Genomic DNA, 23996 nt, shown 5'->3' on the forward strand with positions numbered 1-23996 from the left:
CTATTCTCGGGTCACCCTCCTCATACCTCTGCTTGAAAGATTTCCACTTTGTTGGGCGTTGCCTCGAATTATGGATAATTCGGGTATTTCGACTCTGATCCCAATGTCTACAACATATCGAATATTTCGAGACCGATTCCGATATCCAATCACTCTATTATGACTTTGGTGTTCGAATCGATCCCAGAAAGGTTTCTCTTGTGGCAAAATCTGTGTCGAAGGAGATCCTCTTGAGTCATAATTGATCTCTTCTTTACACCGAGCATATAGATGTGACTGCGTCATTTTTGCTTTAGACTTTAAAGACACCATTCCAGTCATCACAGAAAATGGGTCGACATCAACGTCCATAGGAGTTCTTTCCTTATCATCTGCAAATCTAATTTTCCCTTGTCGAATTGCTTCTTGAATGTTTTTCGTTATCACAATGCAATCGACTGTAATATGACTTCATTAGTGATGTCATTTACAATATTTCTTTCCTATAAGATCTTCCTTGCTCGGTATCACTTGACCCTTAGTGAGTTTGATTTGCCCATTAGGCAAAAGCAAATCGAATATCTCCTCAACTTTATTTATATTGAAAGAGTAGTATTGCACATCCTTCGATTTCACCATAAACTTCCTTTCTCTTTTGCGCTAGCCGGCTTTAACGCAGGGCACGTATATGGCTTCTCTATTATCATCTTTGCCACTGCTACCTCAGCATATTCCGATTCATCTTCGTCGACCAGTGTTTCGTCAACAAAATTCATCTCATGTCTAACATGCTTTCGAACCTTCTCTTTTAGAAAGTTTTCACGTTTCACAGCAATGGAATTTAATGAAAATAGATCATGATATGCATGTCCCACCATTCTTTCTCTAATGGCAAATTTTAAGCCGTTAAATGCAAACTCAGCAAACGTCTTCTCTGGTAATGGAACGAGACATCTATTCCTTGCCTTTCTAAATCGAAGCATGTACTGATCAACGGACTCATTATTATATTGTTTCATAGCCGACAAATCCGCAACAGACATATCCGGCACAGCTATTTGAAACTGACTATGAAACATCTTTTCCATTTGATCCCAAGTAAATACAGAGTGAGGTGGTAGAGATATGTACCAGGTAAAAACAGTCTTGGATAATGACAGTGGAAATAGTCACAATTTCCAATGGTCTCCATATGTAGCATCTCCACACAAAGCAGTGAATCGATTGATATGTTCCTATGTCGACTGATCATCGTCACCAGTAAACAGACTAAACTCTAGCATCTTAAATCCTCTTAGGTATGGAACTGCATCCATCAATTCCAGATATGGTTTTCTGTACACCTGCCTAAAACCTCCCGTATAAGCACCATATTGCCGTAACGTCTGATCAACCACGTATTGATTCTGCCCAGCTGGGATAACGACTTGTGGTGCAATTGCTTGAGCCGCCTGCATAACTTGAGGCATCACTTGAGGCGCATTGGGTTGTAGAAATTGATGCATTTGGTATTGTGGCACTGGTGATTGTGGTATTAGCTGTGGTAATGGGTATTGTGGTGCTAGTTGTGGATATTGCGGAACAGGATTTTGTGCTAATGGTTGTGGCGGTTGTACAACTGGGTTTTGTGGCAATGGTTATGGCGGTGGAAATTGGTACTGCGGTAGTGGGTGCGGTGGTGTTAAAACTCTCCCTTAAACCTCTACATTAGTATTTGGCCTAAACAGAGTCTGGGGAAGACTAGATTGGGCAGCAAAATCACTTGACAGCACATTATCGATTGGTTGATACATGGCAATATACTGAGGTATCAAATTTGTGTTAACTGCATTAGCTTGAACTTCATTTGTCGTCATTTGGCCATACGTTTGGCCTATCAACGCGTTCTCTCCCCTCTGAAGAATTCTCACTAGTGTAAGAGGCATAGCCTGCCTTGTGATCCCAACACTAGGGAGTGTGGCAACGGACTGCCCGAGACTTGCCGCTACGCCGGGAGGAGCAGCAGGGGTAGTTGATGGCTGGGTAGAATTTATCGATGGGCTTTGCTTGCAAGTAATTTCCTGAACCGTGTTGATAAACAATGACCTAACAATATCAGCCACCCTAGTGACCAAATTAGCTAGATCATTGCGCTGTTCTTCCATGATTCTTCTCATAGTGGCAAGTGTAACCAGATTCGGCTCCAATTGCCTTCTCTGTTCTTCAGTAATATTCCTGGGAATATCTATTTCCTCTGCTTGTCCTTGTTTTGCCACTGATCCGTCCATTTGATGATTCCGCATGTGTTATCCTCCTTACAACAGGATTCATGGGTGCACTGCTCCCTGCTACGTTGTCATTCTGGTCCAATTGGCTCTGACTTCTTGTCCATGCCATCGTGACTCCTCCAATTGACCACGTAGGTCCCACTGGGCGTGCCAAAATTATGTTTAACTGTAAATCGCTCCTGTGGCAAAATATAATTCATCGAAAGTCGTTCTTCAGTTTTTACTAAAAGAGATCAGGTTTTGGGTCTAATTCCGGATAGGAGTTATCCAGGCGGGAATAAGAAATCCGATTATCCTGACTGATAACTCAAAATTCGCACAGTGACAAAGTTTGGCTTATGTTTATAGATAAATCAGACGAATCTGTCTAGTGGTTGGCGGCGTCTGAAGTTCGTCGATACAATATTACGAAGCTACTGGGCTTGGAAAAGTAAACAACTATAGCTAAGGAAAGATAAAGTGCGATACTGGAAAGTAAAGATAAAAAGACAGCATTTTGGTTTTTATGTGCAGGGGGGCTTGTTGGCAGTCGAGTACTATTTATAATGTGAGCCTGGTAACCGTCTTTGCCTTGTGTTCAACATCCACCATTGGTCTCATCTTCACCGTTCATCGAATGACACCTGTCCACCAATTGCTATTGATCTCATCCTTTATCTAAGTTGATAACCATTGTCGAACTCTTCTCACAGTGCCACCTGTCCTTTTCGAAGGAAATAACCGTCGTCGAGCTCTTCCCTACGTGACACCTGTCCTCTCCGGAGGAATAACCGTCGTTGAGCTCTTCCCTATGTGACACATGTCCTCCTCCGAAGGAAATAACTGTCATCGACCTCCTCTTTTTCGTGACACCTGTCCTTCCTAGAGGAAATAATCGTCATCGATCTCCTCTTTGCGTAACACCTATCCTTTCCGAAGGAAATAACCGTCATCGATCTCCTCTTTGCGTGACACCTGTTCTTTCCGGAGGAAATAACCGTCATCGATCCCCTCTTTGCGTGACGCCTGTCCTTGGGAAATAGGGACCTTTATCGAGCTCTTTGAGGCTTGCCACCTGTCTTTCCGTAACAGATACCCTTGTCGAGCTCTTCCAGGCTTGACACTTGTCTCTCTGTATCAGAGACCTTCATCAAACTCTTCCTAGCTTGACACCTATCTCTTTGTAGCAGAGACCTTCGTCGAGCTCTTTCTAGCTTGACACCTGTCTCTCTGTAGCAGAGACCTTCGTCGAGCTCTTCCTGGCTTGACACCTGTCTCTCCTTGTCGATGGACTCGATGAGAACTTTCTAGCGCTTGTTTCCTTCTTCTGAATTTTAAATTTCCCGCCGGTGACTGCCAGTACTTGCCAGCTATTTTGCTTACATGAGCCATCTCGTACAGGCTACGTCATCTTTTGACATTTATTATTTTATTTATTCCATTTGTTGATATCCCAAGTTATTATGGGTGTCAACACACACAGGCCACGAAGTAGGGAGATGAGAAAAAGAAGAGGGGAGAAGAGAAAAAAAGAACGAGACTTTCACTTTCATTTTTATTTTGCTGGAAAAAGTCTAATAAAGGTAGGCTTCTCTGCATCTTGATGTTCTTGAGGTAGGATAAGTGAGTCTTTGTTTCCGGCGGTTCAGGACTGGTTGAGTTTGAGAATGAGCATTCCAAGGACCTCTATTTCACTTCGCCGTGCTCATGCTTACCTTATTGTCAGTGTCTTTTTGGTGGGTTTGTTTACCCTCCAATAAACTGGAGAAATAACCTTTAGTTTTTATCTACGTGCGTTTAGTAGTTCTCGCGTTCATTTTTATGCCCCTAAATTCGTTGTTTACTGTTGTCTGTTCACCTGTTCGCTTCGAAGGCTTGCTGGTCATGATGTATTGGGCTTCAAATATGGAGATTCTAGCTTTATTGCTATGTTACTTTGATCATCCATGGTGACGCATAACTTCTGTGTGAATTCCGCGACGATTTAATATCGTTTTGTCATGTCTATGTGACGCATGGTGACGTTGATCCTTGCTGTCCGTGCTCATTCCATGCTCAAACTATCAACGGTTGACTGCATTTACATTTTTTTATAACTTGACATGTCGATTCATGTAGAAGAATGTCGTAATGGTACCCGTGTTTGTTTCTAGTCAAATCGTCACATTTCAAGCCTGTAAACATGTTGAAAACGATAGACAGGCTTGCTGTCCAGATTTGACTGTTGATCTTAATGAGAAATATTCAGCTTGGTTTGTATGTCATCTAGGAACAAACTGCGTTTGATCCAGTTCTTGTATGTATGTGTCCTATATTTGCTGGGATATGGACAAGTAGCATGCTGTCTAGGTTTGATGTGAACTGAGTTGAAGGTTCTTTGGTGTCATCTACACGTCATTTGGGTTACATTAGTAGATACATTCATGCAGGAAAGCATCACATTGAATCCATGTTCACCTCTCGTTAAATTGATGAGTCTTCACGCCGTGGTATACATGGAACCCAATCTGTTACTTTCTGGTCATCCCTTTTTGAGTTCGAATTGTCATGATTCCAATCCTGTTCAAGCATTATTTTGATTGTTCATGATAAAGAATTAAGGCGTAAATGAGTCCATAGCCATAGCCCGCATGCTTTGTGTCACGTGAGTGCCTAATCATGTTCTCCTAGGATAGAAAGGAGGAAAAGCAAAAAAATTAGCATCCTAGTAATAGGGTTTTATTTAATGTGGTTCAAGTTCATGCTCAGTTTACCATATAGTTTGTATGCTTAGGTTAGCACTAATGTTGATCCATGTTATTTAAATTATGAATGGAAAATGACAAAAAAATAAAAAAAGGATTTACATTTAGCGTGAAACCATGCTCTTAAGCATGTACATTTCACAATTAGTGATATCTCCTGTTAGGATTGCATTTGATGTTAATTTAGAAAATACAAAAAAGATTAGTGGTCTTTTGTACTAGTGAGTTGCATGTGTATGGTTGGATTAGTCGACCGCTTTAGCATAACACACATGTCATGGTTGCCATTTATTTATTTTAAAAATATGCATAGTTAAATTTAAAAATAAGTTTAATTTTGAGCATTTCTTATGGGGTCCTGTCCCAGGGCGTAATAACAAGGCCATGTAATATTCTTTGCCCGACTAGTATCGGGTTTTCCTTTCCCGCGTTTACTTTCAAGACATTTCAATTTCTTGATTGTTTACTTACCACACCACTTCTCAATAAATTGACACTACATTTGGTCGTCCGGATTTCTAGTCAGGATAGGACTGGATAGGATAGGATAAGAAATCCACGAATTTTGTTGTATCCTATTTACTGTTTGGTGAACTACGGATTTAAAGTCAAATATTTTTAGGCAAAATGACACATTAAGTGCCATAAGTTGTGTATGGAGATCACTTTGGTGCCATAACTTTTTTTCGGATCACTTTGGTGCCAACTTTTTTAAAAACGATTGCTTTAGTGCCAATGCTGACATGGCCGTTGGAAATTTGATGTGGCTCTTTTTTTATTAATTTCCAATACTGACATGGCTCGTCGGAAATCTGACGTGGCTCTTTTTTTGGCCGGAATTTTCGCCGGAGTCACTAAAGTGATCTCTTTTCCTCCGACTTGGCACCAAAGTGATCCAAAAAAAAGTTATGGCACCAAAGTAATCTCCTTACATAACTTATGGTATTTATAGTGTCCTTTTGCCGATATTTTTATATCACATCCTATCTATTGTTTGGTAGAAATTGGATATCAATATAAAAATATCATGAACATAAATCCAGCAAATTTAAGTCACAAATAGCATATTAAAAACATACACAGCATTCTTAGCCAAGAATCCAGCATATTCTGACTTATACAACATTCATAACAAGAAATCAACATCTTTTTGAACATGTAGAGCAAGAACAATAATGAATCCAGTAAATTTGAGCCATATACAGTCATATTCCGCGAGCATACAATGCAGCGGGTGCACAAATTGAACAAGTAGCACATCCTGAAATGAATATTTTGCAAGCTAATAGTGATAACTGAAATAAACCACCATGTACTTGCACGTACATTGTGAGCACAATACAAACGATACTCGAACATGTCCATCGCATGTGAAGTGGATTCTCAATCCGAATTAGAGCTGCAATTAGTATTCGAAAAAAAAAAGCTACAACTCCACATGTGAACAATTTGCGATTATAAAAGATTTCTCTACATCAACACCAAAACAATTGTGATACGGGCAATTTGAACACCTCAAGCTCAAAAATATATTCAGAGGCTCTCGGTTTAGACCACAATTCAGTCACATAACCAAATGAGTATTTAATTCACTGAGAACAAAGTAAACCGAAGCATTGAGGGAAAGAGAATTCTCATGAACATTTCATCAAATAGGTTATGTGACTATCTCAAATTCAATTCGCAACCTGAATCTATCTAGATTAGTACACAACGTTTGCAATCGAAGCAATGAACTCAAACATAACATCATCACCGAGTCACAGCAATCTCATTCAAAGCCTATATATTGATTGAATCTTTCCTTTGGATTGCTTAGATCGATACCTTACTTCCCTCGTTATAAATCCAATCGAATCCTTCGCCGATCATCGCGTGTCGCAGAGAGGAAGACTATGAGAACAGGAAAGTCCTTAAGTGGTGGAAGACTGCGGCAAAATTGGCATTGGCAAGAAGTGGAGGAGATCGGACTTCATAGATGATGGACACCTAGGAGGAAGAGGAAGACAATGAGGATGATGATTTCAGTGGCGGCGACCGGGGAAGAGGCAGCGTGCGAAGAGGAGATTGGGGCTAGAGTTCTTCGATCTTGAGCCTCAGGTTGACAACGATGAGGAAGAGGATGAGGACGATGTTGAGGTCGATATGTGAAAGAGCGTTTTTTCATGAGAAATTCTATCCAGGTCTAGCCCACCTCCCCCCTAGGATTTTTTTATTCGGGCTATATCCCCTTTATATCCCTCTTTATCCTATCCTGAACAGCCACCAAACACAGGATAAGATAAAACATATTCTATCCCGACTTCTATCCGGATGACCAAACGCAGCCTGAGTGTTGATTTCTTTCCTAGATTAGGTTAGGACTAGTCTAGATATTGGAGAAAACATCCCTTACAAAAACATTTGCATGATCACTCGGTGGCTTTGGATACCTTTTAGGTTTATAATTATGCATGATCACTTAGATAATCAATCTTCCAAGTTAGTGGTACCGAAAGGGCATTGTCGCGACCTCCCTGCGGCGCGGCCCCGCCTTTTCTAATGCCGGGCTGCCAAGGTTCAGGGGGTAAAAGGCTAATGGATTGCTAATTCTAAACTTAGGGACTTAACTCGGACTCTCCTAAGCCCCTACCAACTCGCGACTTACGGTTTGAGTTATTAACATGTAAATTGATTTTATCTAGGAGTCACTAGTAATCAGTTTGGGGTGGGTTGATTAGAAACCCAACTAAGGTGACGGGGAGAATCATCTTACTCCTACGAACCAGAGATTAAATGAGTTCCGAAACTTGGTTATACTAGTCGAGTGACTAGTGCCTTTTCGGTACATTTCATCCTGTTCATTTTAGAAAATATTTATCAGCCAATTTGGATTGACCTTAAGACTTATCTCCTGACACGTGAGATGATCAAGTGAGCGCACAATCATTAATGATGAACAGTCAAGATAGATATGCAACTTAAATTTCTAATCCTAACTAGAGCGACAATATTCAACACATGACAATTTATGCAATTATATACTAACTAGAAATAAAATATGAAATCCTACAGTAGAGTCCTATAGGATTATCTGATTTAGACATAATTATTAATCAAATAATTCACATAATTTAGAAAATTATTGAAAATACTAATTTCTAAACTATCTCCTAATTAAAAAAAAAGTAAGTTTTCTTTATTTTTTTATTTTTTTAAAAGTAATGTTATTAAATAAAAAAAATATAATATTAATATAATATTAAGTCGGGTCTATTTGGCTGATCCAGATCGGGTTAGAACTAACTCAGGTCAACGGACTTTACCCAAATTGGTTGACCTAGGTCTGATCTTTAGATCCGAATCGGGTCGGAGGTCAGCCCGAGTTTGGGACCAGGGTCTTAAATCAAATTGGGCTTGGTCTGGTAGTAAATGACAAAACAAGGCCGAAACTCATGTGCACAGCCACACGAGAATGCAGATTGAGCAAGATCTGGCTATTGGCCGGCCATCTCACCCGACCACTGGCCTTACTTGCCTTGGCACCTGGGGTCAAGGCGGCGTCCGTTTGGCTGGCCAAGGTGGTCGGCCACAATGGCCGTCGTCCAAGCTCCGGCCGGGGTTTTTTGAGCCCAAACGTCGGTTGGAGCTTGGCTGGCGGACCTAGGCTAATTTTTGGCCTTCCTTGGTCTCACCTAGCCACCACATGGCCAGGAACGGCTTCTCGACTCGTCGACCAACCTAGAGATCGCCGGCCGAGACTCAATCAAATGGGACTTCACTCAGGCATTTTGATAAAAAAGTTGGTGTGCACGACTAGAATAAGGGGTTTCAGGCCTCTCTCGAGGCTCAAACCTGCTCTGGCGACCATGACTCGCCTCCGACGGTGACGTATGGACTATTGGGAGAATCGGTATGCATAGATTCGCATGAAACGGCCGGCGCGAGTCTCGGCCAACTGATGAACCATAACAGGGAAAATAGGGGCTAAAGATAGCTTATTGGTTGGGGCTATTTATGGGGGATCGTTAGTCGGTCTACGGACAATGGCGAGGGTGGCTGCTTTCCTTTGCAACCTGCAAACGCTCAAAACTCGCTCTTTTCTCTCTAGAATTTGGCCGAACCTCTTGGGATAAAATGGCCAACCCCTTGGAATTTTTGGGCGACCTTTCTCCCTCTGTTTTCATGGCTTTATAGCTAAGGCAGCTACTTGCTCCCTCCCCTCTCCACCACTCAATCTCTGCTCTCTCTAAACTTTCGTGGCGTGTCCTTGCTTGGGCACCACGGTCCGCCTCCTGTCCGGCCAAGACATGCAATGCATGGGGGGGGGGGGGGGGGGGAAGTGTCGTGGAAGGCAGAGGAAGAGAGGAAAAGAGAGAGAGGGTTGGTGGGTTGGGTTGGCCTAGCTCACGGGGGGAAAAGAAGAAGGAAAAAAGAAAAATGGGCCGGGCCTGAGGCGAAAGAAAACCTGACCGTCGCTCGACCCGATTCGAGTTTTTTTTTTCTTTTTAATTTTCTTATATTAAAGAAAATGCATTCTAATAATGCAAAATGCAGTTAACATTTACATGTCATGCAATTTAATGAAAATATTTTTGTTTAGAGGTTAAAAATTTAATATCTAATTTTTGCATAATAAATTTTAATTGGGTGAGAAAAATTTAGGTGTCAAAAGGCGTTAATATAAATATTAGCGTAATCAAGTTCCCGAATCTAGAAATTCTGGTTGCGTAGAAATCAAGACAACACTCCCACGTCTTAATTGGGTTGTAGCCGACCCCCAACAATGACTAGTGTAACGCCCCCACCTCGGGGTCATAAACGTGACGTCCCGTTTAATATTATCTTTCGTTACATACAAACGGAAGCATATCTCGGGACAATCACAATCAATACACACAGCGGAAATAAGGCACGAAGCATCATGAGCAAATCTTAGGCAAAAGGACACTATAAGTGCCATAACTTGTGTACGGCGCTCACTTTGGTGCCATAACTTTTTTTCGGATCACTTTGGTGCCAAGTCGGAGGAAAAACAATCACTTAAGTGTCATAACTTTTTTTTTGGATCACTTCAGTGCTAAAATTTTTGAAAAATGATCACTTAAGTGCTAAAATTTTTGAAAAACGATCATTTAAGTGTTAAAATTTTTGAAAAACGATCACTTAAGTGCCAATCTCCGGCGTGCCACGTCAGATTTCCGGCGAAAAATTATGTACGGTACCGGAGTTGGCACTTAAGTGATCGTTTTTCAAAAATTTTAGCACTTAAGTGATCGTTTTTCAAAAATTTTAGCACTAAAGTGATCCAAAAAAAAGTTATGGCACTAAAGTGAGCGCCGTACACAAGTTAAGGCACTTGTAGTGTACTTTTGCCGCAAATCTTATGTTTACAGTGCATGCAAACATATTTTAACAAGCCCTTCGGGCCATGGCAAGCAACACATATTTTTATAGCCGACTATGATAGCAAAACTTGACTTGGGTTATCCTATACCTACCAAGGCTTTTTGCTCCTCGCTTCTTCACCTCCACCCCGATCCCGTCTGCCTGGCCATCTCACATCCCACTCGTGGCTTTATCCCGGAGCTGGCCTGCCCGGACCGCCAAAGCACCATTGAACCCACATAGGAATCCAACCCATTCTCCGTTCGCATAGCGATACCACGCCATAGACGGATGAGGCACCAAGTCCGTTAGGCACTCATTGAACATCACAAGCGTCGTGATTCTGCGATAGGCGCGGTCTTCTTTGACATCTATCACGGTGAGCACTTCGACTCTCTACTCCATGGGATTGCCAATGCGGGCTGAGGGAGATGCCATCCTATGGACTTGAAAAAGGGAAACAACGGGGAATGAGTCGGGGAGATTTAGCAAGTGAAAACACTAATATGAAGTGAGGATATATCGATTGTCGTTAACATAAGTTGGCCCTCACCGCACCCGCATTGATGACAGATCAATAGCAAAGTTCAAACAAGAGAACATCACGCATGGCCACATCATGTACACTTTACCAACCAAGGCTCGGTTCTATCTCAAAACAACATCAAACATGAAACATGATTAAACTCAGAAAATGAACCAACTACAACCAACCAAACGATCGAGAAACGGTCCAAGCAAACCACATCACAACGCATCTCAACATCCTTTCCCGATATTAGGGAATTCACTTACACAACAACTAACAAAATTAGAGAACGGGCTAGAAACGGGTGAGCTCGGGAAATTTCGAGCTTTCTCCTTGCTTTCTTCTTGCTTGGCTGAGCAAACCTAGGCCTACAAAGGCCTAACCGTGAGCTGTTGGGTGGAAACGAGGAGAAACATGGGCCGGTTTGGGACTTCTAGGGCGTGAGCTTCTCATCCAAAACGTGAGAAAACTAGAAACAAAAGGAGAGGAAGATGGTGGATGGTGTTAGCGTGAGATGTTGGCGTGAGAATGAAGAGAAGGGGAGGGGGGGTTAAGGGTGTCTTGCTATTTATAGGACTCTTAGAACTTCCTAGAAACCTAGACTAAACCAATAAGAGAGGTTCTATAAGTCAAGTTTCATGATGGCATACATTTAATGCCATTAAAAGCTATTAATGGACTAAAATGATGAAGAGACCAACCTTATCTTCACCTCATTCTCTCTCTCTCTCTCTCTCTCTCTCTCTCTCTCTCTCTCCCCTTGGCCGAATGGCCTTGGTTATCAAGATTCCATTATAGAATCATTCCAGAAGAAAACATTTCAGCTTCTGCCACTATATGTAAAGCCTCATTTTCCCTTTCATATGACCTCCAATAAAAGTGTAACATATCTCATTTGAAATATCATAACGTGTAAATTAAATCACCAGAAGACATCAAGTCGAAATTCTAACGTTCTCGGATAGAAAATGCTGAATCTTTGAAATTTGACAAAACCGGACAGCTTTGCACTATTCACGAAATCGGACTTGAAAATATAGTAAATGAACTCGGAAAATTCTCAAATTTGAATATGTCATAAACAAGGTCTTAACAAACATTTCTCGTGAGAACACAAAATCGGAATCTTTTTGTAAACACCATTTTTAGCAGCTCAAAGACAGACTAAAAATAGTTCACTAGAATAGAATTCTTATTTCTCAAAGTAAGCTCTGTCTAGAATCCAAATTATCTCAAAAAATTTCCAAATTTATATACGTTATAGAAAAGAAGTTCTCAACAACTTTTGTGAATGAAACTTTACCAAAATCGGCCCAGAAAAGCTTGTAGAAAATTAAGAAAGTGGGAACATCACTGAAATACCCATTCTGGGCAGTTTTACACGGTCCGAAAATCAGGCCATCGTACCACTCATATCAACTCCAAAAATTCTGAAATTAAAGTATGTAAAACTTCAAGATGTTTGGAGAAACTTTCAAGAAGGAAATGTTTGGAAATTCGGATCACAAAAGTTTCCATAAAAATAACAAAACGAAGGGGTACAAAGGATCCGAAATAGGATTTTCCAAAACAAGAGTAAAAATATTAGTTCCGATTAGAAAACCACCAAACTTAAACCATGGACATTTTTCAGGGACTAAAATTGAGGATGTTACAACTAGTGGCGATTCCTAGAAAATGATTAGATTGCTAAGAACTTAAAAACAAAACCCAATGTCCCACTGGGTATGATCTTGAGAGAGACTGCACCTAAATCGATGGGCCATTGGCCCGCATTTTGGGCAATATCCCCAAAAAAGTTCCTTGTTCCCCAAACGAAAAAAGAGGGTCGTGACAAAAGGGTCTTGAGAATTAGGAAATGTCAACGTATTCGTCCAATGAAGATCCCCTTGACGATGAGAACGTAATCCTATGTTTGGAATCTCTTCGACAGTCCCTATCGAGATTTGTGTGTCTGTGCACGGAGGTGCTGCTAATCTTTAATGGGCCGTAAGGTAGGGCGAAAATTTCAACCACGATGGTTGTTTTTGAAACATTTAAAGAAAAGCTGCTAGGAACACAAATCAAGTATACAAAGGAATATGGCCAAAAAGAGAAAGTCGACATCTCTCTTCTTCATACAATTTGAGCACAGCCCTTCTTTCACATCCACAAAATTCCAAGAAATAAAGTAAGATAAATCGCACAACAAGAATCATCGCATTCTACTCTTAATACTATTTCAACCCCCTTCCCCCCGAATAAAAATAAAAATAAAAATAAAGAGTAGACAGCACTTATTTTCGATATAATTTACCCATTAAAATTACAATCGAATTCGCATAAATAGCTTATCCTCCCCATTTTTTTTATTTTATTGATTTGAGGATTAGTCCAAAGAAAAAGAAAAGGACGAGAGAGAGAGAGAGAGAGAGAGAGAGAGAGAGAGAGAGAATACACAAGACCCCCTCGTTTGGACACACCCCGAGTATCTTGAAAGCGAATCACAGCCGTCCAAATCCTACACATGCGGGCCCCCACACAAGAAAGGATCAGATGGATCGCATGTCGTTCTGATCATCAACATTTGGGGCGGGGCTCCGATTTGTGGGCTCCACGCTCCTTGTGCTGGGAGGGATGATCAGCTGGATGTCCTCATTGCGGTAAACGTAGGCGAGCCCACCGTGCCTTGTCAGATCCATGCCGTCTTTCTCATCATCGCCATATGCTCAGCAGCTTCAACTTATGGAGCCCATAAACAGCAGGCCCATCGTGGCCATGACTTGCCCCGTGATCACCAGGATCTCTACGATTTGGGCCACCACGATATGTCATAAAAAAAGGCCTTAAAAAACATTTCCTGTGAAGAACACAAAATCTAAATCTTTTTGTAAACATAACTTTTAGTAACTAAAAGACAGACTAAAAACAGTTCGTTGGAAAAAAATCCTTGCTTCTCACAGTAAGCTCTTTTCGAACCCAAATCATCTCAAAAAATTCCCAAATTTATATATGTTATAGAGAAAAAAGTTCTCAACAACTTTTGTCAGGAAGTTTGTTCAAACTCAGCGCAAAAAGTTTGTAGAAAATCGAGAAAGTATAAACATCACAGAAATATCCATTCTGGGCAGTTTTACACGGTCCGAAAATAAGGTGATCGTCCAACCCAAATCAAGTCCAAAATTTCCAAAATTAAAGTATGTAAAACTTTAAGATGTTTAGAAAATTTTTTAAGAAAGAAGTGTTCGGAAATTCGAATCATCAAAATCTCCAAAAAAATAACAAAACGAGGTAGCACCAGGGACCCGAAACTTGATTTTCCAGAACAAGAGTAAAAATTAGCTCCGAATGGGAAAACCACCAAATTTGATTCAATAAAACTCAATTCTAGCAAAATCAAGGGTGTAGGAAGATTGGAAGGCTTAGAAATGAGTCTTATCTCCTTGCTCACAGGTACAAGTAGAGTACGTGTCGCGTTCAAGATTGATCCCTGATCCCTTGGCAAACCGATCTACAACTATTTCCCGAGGACTGAATTTGAGGATGTAACAAAACAGGCCCAAGCGCCAGGATCTTGGCCCTACCTTGATGGACCCGGGCTTGTCCTTGGTGGACCTCGGTAAACCCGACCTCATTGCGAAGGGCCTGGGAACGAGCATTGGGATTCTCATGTCCAAGTACAGAGTTTCTGGTTCAAATGTCGATATCTAGTCATATTTTGAAAAATGATTTCCGATTCTTTAAAGAGGAAATCATTTTCTTGAATTTAACTATATGTTTTCCATTAACTCATTTTCCTAACCAATCCAAACACCGGAAAATGAAGAAAATCGTTTTCCAAAAAATATGTTCCGTGAAACAAACAGAGCCTAAGGTTTTGGATGAGCCGCCAAGATAGCAATTGATTTGCAATCTGTAGTATATCATGTCTATTTTACTGCGTGCTCTAACTGGATTGCTTCACTGGATTCAGTTGATTTTTGCACATACGTCTTCCAAGAGTAATGAAAAAAGCCATTACATTCAACCCTACAAAAGAGCACAGGCCATTCTCACCACAAGTTGCTAGCTTATGTATGTTCTTGAATAACTTCAGAACATTTGCTAATCGATTTGATGGGCCCTATATGGTTTCAGTAAAGAGAGTTCTAATCATGTCCACGACCACTCTCTCCTGCTATAGATCTCGAATTACGGTAGGTATGCTGAGACTACTTAACAAAATTAGCCACGATGCGATGGACTCGAATATCGGGTGTTCAATATGGCACTTACGATTCGACACTCGACTTTGACACTCAATCTGAATCTTGGAATATCTATATATAATCACAATCCACAATTGTGATTGAAAGTCATTGTTGTTTCAGGTGATACAGTTAGAATTTGAAAGTGGGAAAGAAAAGAGAAGAGAAAGAAACCTGGGTAACAATATGTGGCTTGCGTGTTCTTAAGCATTTGTTCTACCTGTATCTATTTTTAATTCGAGTTATTACAAAAAATTATGACGAAGACTAAATCACATCCCTTTTGTTATAGTTAATACAACTAATTAAAGCTCTATATTGTTGTTTGATTATCGAATTATTAATATTTGAAGTGGTAGACAACCTAGTGATGCTGCGAAAAGCTAGTGTTTTGGGGCAGCTGTCGGAGGACAGATGATGTATGTATCAACAAGAAGGGAAATGGTCTTATTCGATAGGGTTTACCCTTTTGTATTTAGCTTTGGTTCTTTCTTTTCTTGGCTTCTTGTCTCCTCACAGATATAACTTGCATAATTTGTCTGCCAGAAGAGAAAAGAGGGGGGAACAGGAAGAAAACAGGATCGCGAGGTAACAGACTAATACTGAACAGCCAAAAATGGACTAAACTCACATCGATGAAGAATTACCATCTTCTGAAACTCTACGACTAAAGCAGTGCGCGGTATTGATACATGTGATGGCTGATGGGAGTGTTCTTTATTTCCCACTCGCCGAGATAGATATTGAATTGCAATATGCAAACAAGAAGGAAAAGTGATTTCTTGCTTGCGGCATTTTAAGACAGTAAGACCAGTTCCAACCATGGTTTGCTTTGGAGACTCGGAATCATAGATCATTCATGAATCTTGAAGATGCAGCTGTCAGCAGAAAAATTCAACTGGCGGGGATTCTGAAACACCAAGCTTGCACCAAAACCTGAAACCACAAAACCTCGAGTTGGATGACCGCAAGAGGGCGAAAAGGCAACAGGACTAAATGGCCTGTGACAGTATAATGAACTTAGAAAACCCCAAAGAATCTTTGACCAGTTTATAGCATTGGTGGAATCTTGTAACCATTCATGAATTCCATTCTCATAAGTCAAAATGGTAGAGAAAACCAGCATTATATAACGTATGCACAGCTCACGCCAGATATTCCCAGTGTCTATGTCGAAGAAACATGGAGCGGAACAGAAACACAATCACTTCTTGAATGGAATCAGACAAGCAAAATGCAAGTACAAAGAGTCAGCAAAAGACCACAGAGAACTTTAGCCTAAAGAATTTTTCCAGATTAATATTGATGAGCTCATCATCGCACGTATCAGCCAAAAAGAAAGAAAGAAAAGGAAATTGGACTTGGGTTGCAGACAATGCATTTGTCAACTCTAATTTTTCAAGCCTACTTAATCAGGTAAGCAAAGACCATTTTATTAGTACGATAGCACAAAGGTCGGAAAAAAAAGAAAAAAACCGAAAGGGTGAATTCCCAAGGAAGCTGCAGTCGCTAATGCCAAATTTATATCATGGGTCTAGTGTTTGCTCCATTGAATATTATGCAAGAGGGCTAGAAACGACCACGATTTTGAGCAAAGAACACACCAAACACCTGCCCTATCAGATGGCAACAACATCCCTACTCGTAAACTTTATTCAATTGGAAGATTGATCATCAGGAAAATCCATTAAATTAAATCCCCTATCCAATGACAGCAACAAAGGTTTTAGCGAACGCGAAGCTTGTTGCTTCGAACTAAGTTGTGTGAGAGGAAATAGATTGCTAGGTGTTGGATGGTCTCAATTATAGCTGAACCTCGAAAATCATAGGCCGCATTTTAAGAGTGGAAGTTTTTGGATAATTTCAATTACCGAAGAGGAAATTTATCGCCATGTTCTGGAAAATGTGTTTCGTGATGCTAAGAGGTGCATTTGTATAAGCAATAGACTCATTTATTTGTTTTCTTGTGGAAAGTTTGAAATTATTAACTTCTATGTAATGAAATTCCGGTTTCCATTATCTGTTCATTAGTTACGAATTAGCAGAAGAGTGTACCGAGGATGACGAAGCAAACATTGCAATATCTAAACTAAGGAAGGATGTATTGGAGGAGCCGAGAGTATGCACGATTCATTTGCGCTGGTCAGTAAGGAGGAACTTTATGTGTTCCTTTGAACATGGTTGATACCAAATGGATGAGCACAAGAAAGGAGGAAATTAGTGTCCGTCATTGTCATTGATACAATGATAAGAAAATGGCCGTTAAGTTTAACATAACAGCCAAGAGTCCTTTGGTGTTACCTTATAGGAGTCTTTCTTTGAGCGCTTAATTACGAGAAAATAAGAAAAGGTACTTTCTTCATCTCTGACATGCTATTATCGACCACATGAGTCCGTACTTTTGGTGTCCACTGCCTTTCACCCACATCCTAGCTATGCTTAAGTCTGGCCAGGATGAAGCTGGCCAGAGAGATAATGCCAGGAAGATGTAGAAGGAAACCTATTAAGATTGAGCAACTGATTGAGAAACCAAAGGCCCTACTTCTTCTATTAGTGTTACAGAAGAATCAACTCATAAATCCTACTTGTAGATGAGAAACTTTAACTAACTTACGAATGGTTCAAAGCTTTATTCTTGATCTATTCATACTCTGGATCTATGTGAGAACAGTTCTATGTTGCAGTGATATAAAGGAGGCTAACATAACAATCTATCTAATGGATCTATTATAAGTATGCTTGTTACTAAAAGGATCGATGTATATACTTCTCCTATCCGTTGGCGAGACAGTATAAATAACTTTATTCATTGTGCCCACAGCCCAGGCACTGTTCTTCAGGTACTAGGGAGTCTGTCTTGTCCTTCCCATTCCTTTTTCAGCCAGGAGTTTATAGGCTGTCCCCTTGAAATGGATATAGTTGGGCCAAGGAGTTTCAAACCTAATCAGGCATCTTTTTGTTATTGCTACTTGATGCGGCAGCTCCTGGGTTTTGTTTTAACATGCTGCATGTCATGTTATATTGAGACATCGGATTTGGTAATTGAGCTTGATGGACCTCTATAAGGAACGGTAAAAATAGAAAGAAGCTTTTCACCTTTTTCTCGCGAGGACAGAGGATTTAGATTATTTGAGAGTAAAAGCACCTGCAAATGTAGAAAGTCATCAGGTTTGTCATTAGAATATCCTGTTGCATCAGCTGATCTTGTGAAGGTAGCATTTGTCTTAGACTTATATATAAATTATTTTCCATGTAAGGTAACTTATGGCATGAAAGTGAGTCACCTGTCGTGATTAGAAAATGTAAATTTTTTTTTGACAGTGAGAAAAGGACAGTACCAACATTCTCCCAAGATATTACTCAACTTCATGTAATGGCTGAGCTGATTATTGTGTTGAGTTAGTATGATTAACATTAACGGCTTGACTACTCTCTATTCGAAATCTTAACATTCATGCAAGTCCTTTCTTGGTCTAATTGTATGAGTTATGCAGGAGTGGGGATCGGAGGTTACCAAAGGAGAGCACTCCCAACTCTGCAACTGTTGAGTATACTGATTTTTTGTTGGCCACAGCCTCAGGGAAGGTTGAAGGAGTCAAGGGTCCTGGAAAACTTGCTACTCTCTTTGAGAGAACAAAAGTGGCAGCTTACCCTATTGGTGCCATGACACCATGCATGAGATTATATGCGTTTCTGGGTAAAGAGTTCCAGACACTCTTAGATGCCAACCAAGACAGTCACCCATACAAAAAGTGGATCGACAGTTACTCGTCTGAGGGTTTCCAGGTTGGTCATACACTTCAGCTGTGACCTTTTCTCCTTTCTCGTACTTGGAAGATGATGTGGTTTTCAGTTTGCTATTTCAGCTCTGGTGTGAAATACATTACTGGAAGGTCCTCTTACTTCAATAGCTCAGAATTTTTATTCTCTTAATTTAGGCAGAAGCTCTGCAAATTGAAGACTTGCTGGATAAACTGTCTCTTTGACAGGCGAGAAGCTTGACGTCATTGAAAATCTTTATCACCAAGCCATGAAACTTGAAATAGAGTTCTTTCTTGCCCAACCACTTGCCCAGCCTACCATTGTCCCCATGATTAGAGAGCCCAGTTTGGCAGCGAATCGTCTTATGTTATTTTCTGATTTTGATCTGACTTGTACAGTCGTTGATTCTTCTGCCATTGTGGCTGAGATTGCCATAGTTACTGCTCCGAGAACTGATACAAGTCAGTCTGAAAGTCAACTTGCTAGGATGTCATCAGCTGAACTGAGGAAGACATGGGACATCCTTTCGAGACAGTACACAGAGGAGTATGAGCAATGCATAGAAAGAATTATGCCGGCCGAAAAAGGTATAGTTTGTGGCATTTATTGTTCAACACCTTGAAACATTCTCCTCCCGGCACTGTCTAGAATGTTCTTTACATTTTTTTGTTTAATATTTGCAGCTGAGGCATTTGATTATAAAGCACTTGACCAGCTGTCCGATTTTGAGAAACAGGCAAATTCCAAAGTGAACGAGTCCGGGGTCCTAAAGGGTCTGAAACTTGAAGACATAAAGAAAGCAGGTGAGAGGATGATTCTTCAGGATGGTTGCACCAGTTTCTTCAAGAAACTCATCAAGGATGAGATGGTGGATGTCAATGTCCATGTACTCTCGTACTGTTAGTGTGGTGATTTAATCAGATCAGCATTTTCTTCAGGTAAACTCCTTTCCTTTTGGGGGCTACCCATCTTTAGCATAAGACTTTCTACTTGCATGTATACCAAAATACATAGAAAGCACCTGGGAGTGCTACTACCATCTTTTGATTGCTCAAGTCCATCTACAGTCTGTGCATTTGAGAACTTAAGAGATCGATATCTGGCTAGGGCATGTAATTTACTCACGACATTCACGGCACAGGGGACTTACAGCTTCTGAATGTACGTACAAATGAGTTGACTTTTGACGAGTCTTTTTCTACTGGTGAAATTGTCAAGAAGATGGAATCTCTCATTGAAAGGCCAAAGCATTTGATGAAATTTTGAAGAACAGGGAGGACAATAAGAGGAACTTGACCATCTACATTGGAGATTCGATAGGAGACATACTTTGCCTCCTTAAGGCAGATATTGGAATTGTGATTGGGTCAAGTTCAAGCTTACGGCAGGTGGGAAGTCAGTTTGGAGTATCTTTCTTCGAACTTTACCCTGAGTTAGTCAAGAAGCAGAAAGAGTACAGCGAAGAGAGCTCTGCTGATTGGAAGGGATCATCTGGCATTCTTTATATCGTCTCTTATTGGGCCGAAATACATGCATTTATTTTGGGGTGGTAGCTGAAAATTTCCTTTCGCGTATCCTCATTCTCTCACTAAAAGGACAAACAAAACCTACCTCAATGAACTTTGTGCAATATCGAGGAAGACTGCGTTTGAACCACAAAAGAGAAATTACATCACCCGCACCAAGTCCCTGTTCAACAATGGAAGACATTGGTACACCAGCGTAGCACGGCTCTTCCCCTGCAAAAGACGAATGCATTAATTTAGTACAACAGAATTCTTCCACCATCAACATCTAAAAAACTTCTTTCAATTTTACATTTCTGCAAGATTACCTCTATCATCGGAGATGGTTGAAATAATGTGAGTTGGAGCCCGAACTTTCCCGCTCTTAATTGCCGTGTTAAGATCCTCAGGGATCTGTGGAGGCGCGACTTCCTTAACTGGTGAAATCTTTCCTTCTTCAACCTAAGAAAGGATCATAAAATATGCATCAAGACTCGATCTTTGGGTAGGGCCCAAGTGGGAGTAGAACCACGTGCCCTGCTCTTTGCACGTGTTAAAGAGTCAACAACATGCATTTGATGACACCGTCTCATGTTCTACCAGTGGCCTCATCCCTGCAAACTGAAAACAATGCTTGCCGGTTTCTCAAAGGTTTCCTTGATTGCGGTCTCCAAAGCTTCATATGAAGTAGGAACAACCGCCCCTGCTTCCCTGAGTGCTTGATTCTTTGCTTGTGCCGATTCCATTTCACCACCGCTTTTTGCACCCTAAGATGGTATTAAGAAGGAAGAACCACTTAAATCTTTTATGATTTAGTTATTGGGCTTGAAAAATTATGAAAAGCAATGAAGGCAGTCACTTACAGCATGACCAAATTGCACTTCTGACTTGAAGAGTCGTGCACAAGTCCCACTAACCCAAGCCACCACTGGTTTGGTCACTTTCCCCTGCTTTAGAGCTTCGACTAGGGAGTACTCGTCTCGTCCACCAAGTTCTCCAAGTACAACTATCATTTTGACCTGAGACAGATTAAAGAGCAGATCAGAGAACACGCTCTTGAATGACAAGATTGCTTAACTAGTAATGGAACTTTAAATTGGCATCTTAAAGCCAAAGAACACTAGATGCCCTATCATCTGTTATAAGTATTTACGAAAAAAACAAAATGACTCAAACTGCTTTATGATTCAGACTACACAAACAGTTCACAGTAAGCAAGCAAAACAACTCTATATTGCTATACCTGAGGGATATTGTTAAACCTCAGTATATGGTCAGAGAGAGTAGAACCCGGGACGACATCACCTCCGATGGCAATACCTACAGAAAAGAAAAGAGATAAATCGACTGTAAACTTGGCACTCTTCCACATTGTTAAGTGCCACATAAATTAGAGGCATATCTGCATACCTTCGTAGATTCCATCAGTGACACGGGGCAACAGTGTTGTAAAGTTCATTAGACATGCCTCCCTGCAATAAAGAGTCAATAAATTACTGCAAATCGACAACAGTGTTCAAACTAGCTGCCCAGATGAACAATCAAGAAACAAATTTAATGTAGCTTTGTCTGTGCATCTCAAAATGTTCTTCAAGAGAGCAATCCAAACTTTTGTTTTAAAGCTCTTTTCCAGTTGTCGGGCCAAACGTCGCAACAACATGTGTCGAAGCATAGGAACTTCAAGAATACGTACAGACTCAGAGACAAAACCAACGGATCCAGTTGTCAATAGTCCCAGCAGTGTCACCGATCTTCAATGCACCAGCTTGAATGCCTCCAACAGTTGCTGCGCCAATTACAACCCGCAATACCAGCAGGGTAAGAAGCTAACTTGACCGACTATTTGCAAAATTATGGTGAATAGCAAAATAAAGTCTCGCAATGCTTTCGGATTCTACTTCATCTATAGCTAGCGTTCTTCTCACCTTATTGTTTGCACGAGCATATGCAATTAACTGTTTGGTGTCTTACTCTGGAACACCTTCAGCAATAATGGCTACAACTCTTATAGTTTGCTGTTTTAGAGCAGCCAGTGATGAAGCAGCAGCACTGGAAAGGAAAAAAAAAATTGAATTCCACGGCAAGTACTTTAGCAATCAAAGTTAATGTCAATTAGTACCTAGTACTTACCTTCTGAATGAAGCAAAGTTGATGGACCCATCAGCAGTAGGATGTACCGCACATGCTGCTTCAGTGCTGCAAGAGTAATAACATGCTTGTAAGATACAGACTCCACAATGTGCAATCGCCCCTTAAACTGCAGGTTGCTCCAAGAGTCCCAAACTGGGGAAAACATCGATAGAACTCGACCATACTAAACTGCTATAGTTGTGCTAGTGTACAATGAAACAGGAAGTTACTGTTGCACTATCTGCAGCATACTAAGCGTAGATGTAGAACTTCCACATCACCTGGCCACTAGGCTAATGAAAATCAACGATGCTGTCAATAGATCACAGGGCATGGGATTCCTTTATATTCCCTGTTTTCTTTTTTTTTGCGAGTAATCAAGTGGGCATTTCAAGTCTTAATAATAGTAGTTACTGCTGTTGTCTCCTATCCTTCTAAAAAATGTATTCATGGGTTAATTTTATCGCAAAAGCAAGCCACCGCAAGAGATTTAAAGAAAATAGAAGAAAAGAAAGGTAATTTCTCTCCATCATTTATGATGGGTATAATCAACAGAGCACTTTGTAGCAAGTTAGCCACCAATCAGAAGCAAAATTCAGCTCACTGTTTGGTTAGCTTTACAATCTAAGAATGATGGGGAAGAAAAAGTAAGATGTGAATGACGTACGTCGAATGAACTGGGATAGCAATTTCCTCCTGGCCAAAGAAGAGTTTCTGAAATCCCTCAGAACTAGGGTTGATAATACCTGCAACCGATGGTGTTTCCCCCGCCCTACACAAAACAGGAAAGTTCGAGTAACATTAATGACTTCCATTGAAAAGAAGATCCCAGCAAGCATATTAAGGAAAGAAACACATAGATTGCAGTGGCCCGACTTGTCCTACACACTACAAAGGAAGTCAAAATCAAGCATCTGCTGGATTGGGAGTTGCTTGTAGTTATAGAATAGAGCTTGCGTGGTGCGGGAGAATAGATGTCCAGTGGCCATGATGAAGAAGTACCAAAAACCTGCATGAATGAAGGAACAAGTCTCAATAATAAATCTAGATGCCGCATCGTAAGCTCCAGTGGCGTAACACTACTTGAAAGAACAAAGCACACGGAAGCCCAAAGATCTTGAAATCCCTCATTTGGAAAACCGAGTACGATGTGTTTACGTGGAAGCATGTAAACAGCCATTCACAACATCAGCTGTATGGTGTAACTCAGAATTTGCGCCATTTTGCAAACTTTTGTACAAAGATGAGCCTCGTATAGGCTGGCCTGACTTGGAAATTCAGCCCTGGGTCCCACCCCTCCCCCATATTTAATTTTATTTATTTATTGCGTTTTCATGATCGAGATCCGAAGCGTGAGATATGAAGATCAGCTTTCGAATTTGGAGATATGGAGACCATCAAACAACACACCGTTGCATCTTTTTTGTCCAATCTCCGACGCCCCTTTTCAAATTTCAGTGGCTTAACGCTTTCCTCCGAGGCTCTTCAGTGACAGGACATCACCATAC

At 40.7% G+C, this 23996-nt stretch overlaps 1 long non-coding RNA gene and 2 pseudogenes across 1 annotated transcript; 1 reads left to right on the forward strand and 2 right to left on the reverse strand.

Moving 5' to 3' along the window:
* The first annotated feature begins 14432 nt into the window (after positions 1–14432).
* On the forward strand, positions 14433–20077 carry LOC115668287 (bifunctional TH2 protein, mitochondrial-like; annotated as a pseudogene).
* A 286-nt stretch (positions 20078–20363) lies between these two features.
* Positions 20364–21839, reverse strand: LOC130138352 (ATP-citrate synthase beta chain protein 2-like; annotated as a pseudogene).
* Positions 21840–22263: 424 nt separating this feature from the next.
* LOC130138353 (uncharacterized) lies at positions 22264–23247 on the reverse strand. The gene is made up of 3 exons (XR_008816758.1): positions 23156–23247; positions 22489–22554; positions 22264–22407 (listed from the first exon to the last, which is right to left on the reverse strand). It is a non-coding gene; the product is annotated as an uncharacterized LOC130138353 (long non-coding RNA).
* Between the last annotated feature and the right edge of the window lie 749 nt (positions 23248–23996).

The sequence above is a fragment of the Syzygium oleosum genome, unplaced genomic scaffold (assembly GCF_021117445.2).
Source record: "Syzygium oleosum isolate NSW1041296 unplaced genomic scaffold, Sole_v2.1 Sole_v2.06, whole genome shotgun sequence".
NCBI lineage: Eukaryota > Viridiplantae > Streptophyta > Magnoliopsida > Myrtales > Myrtaceae > Syzygium > Syzygium oleosum.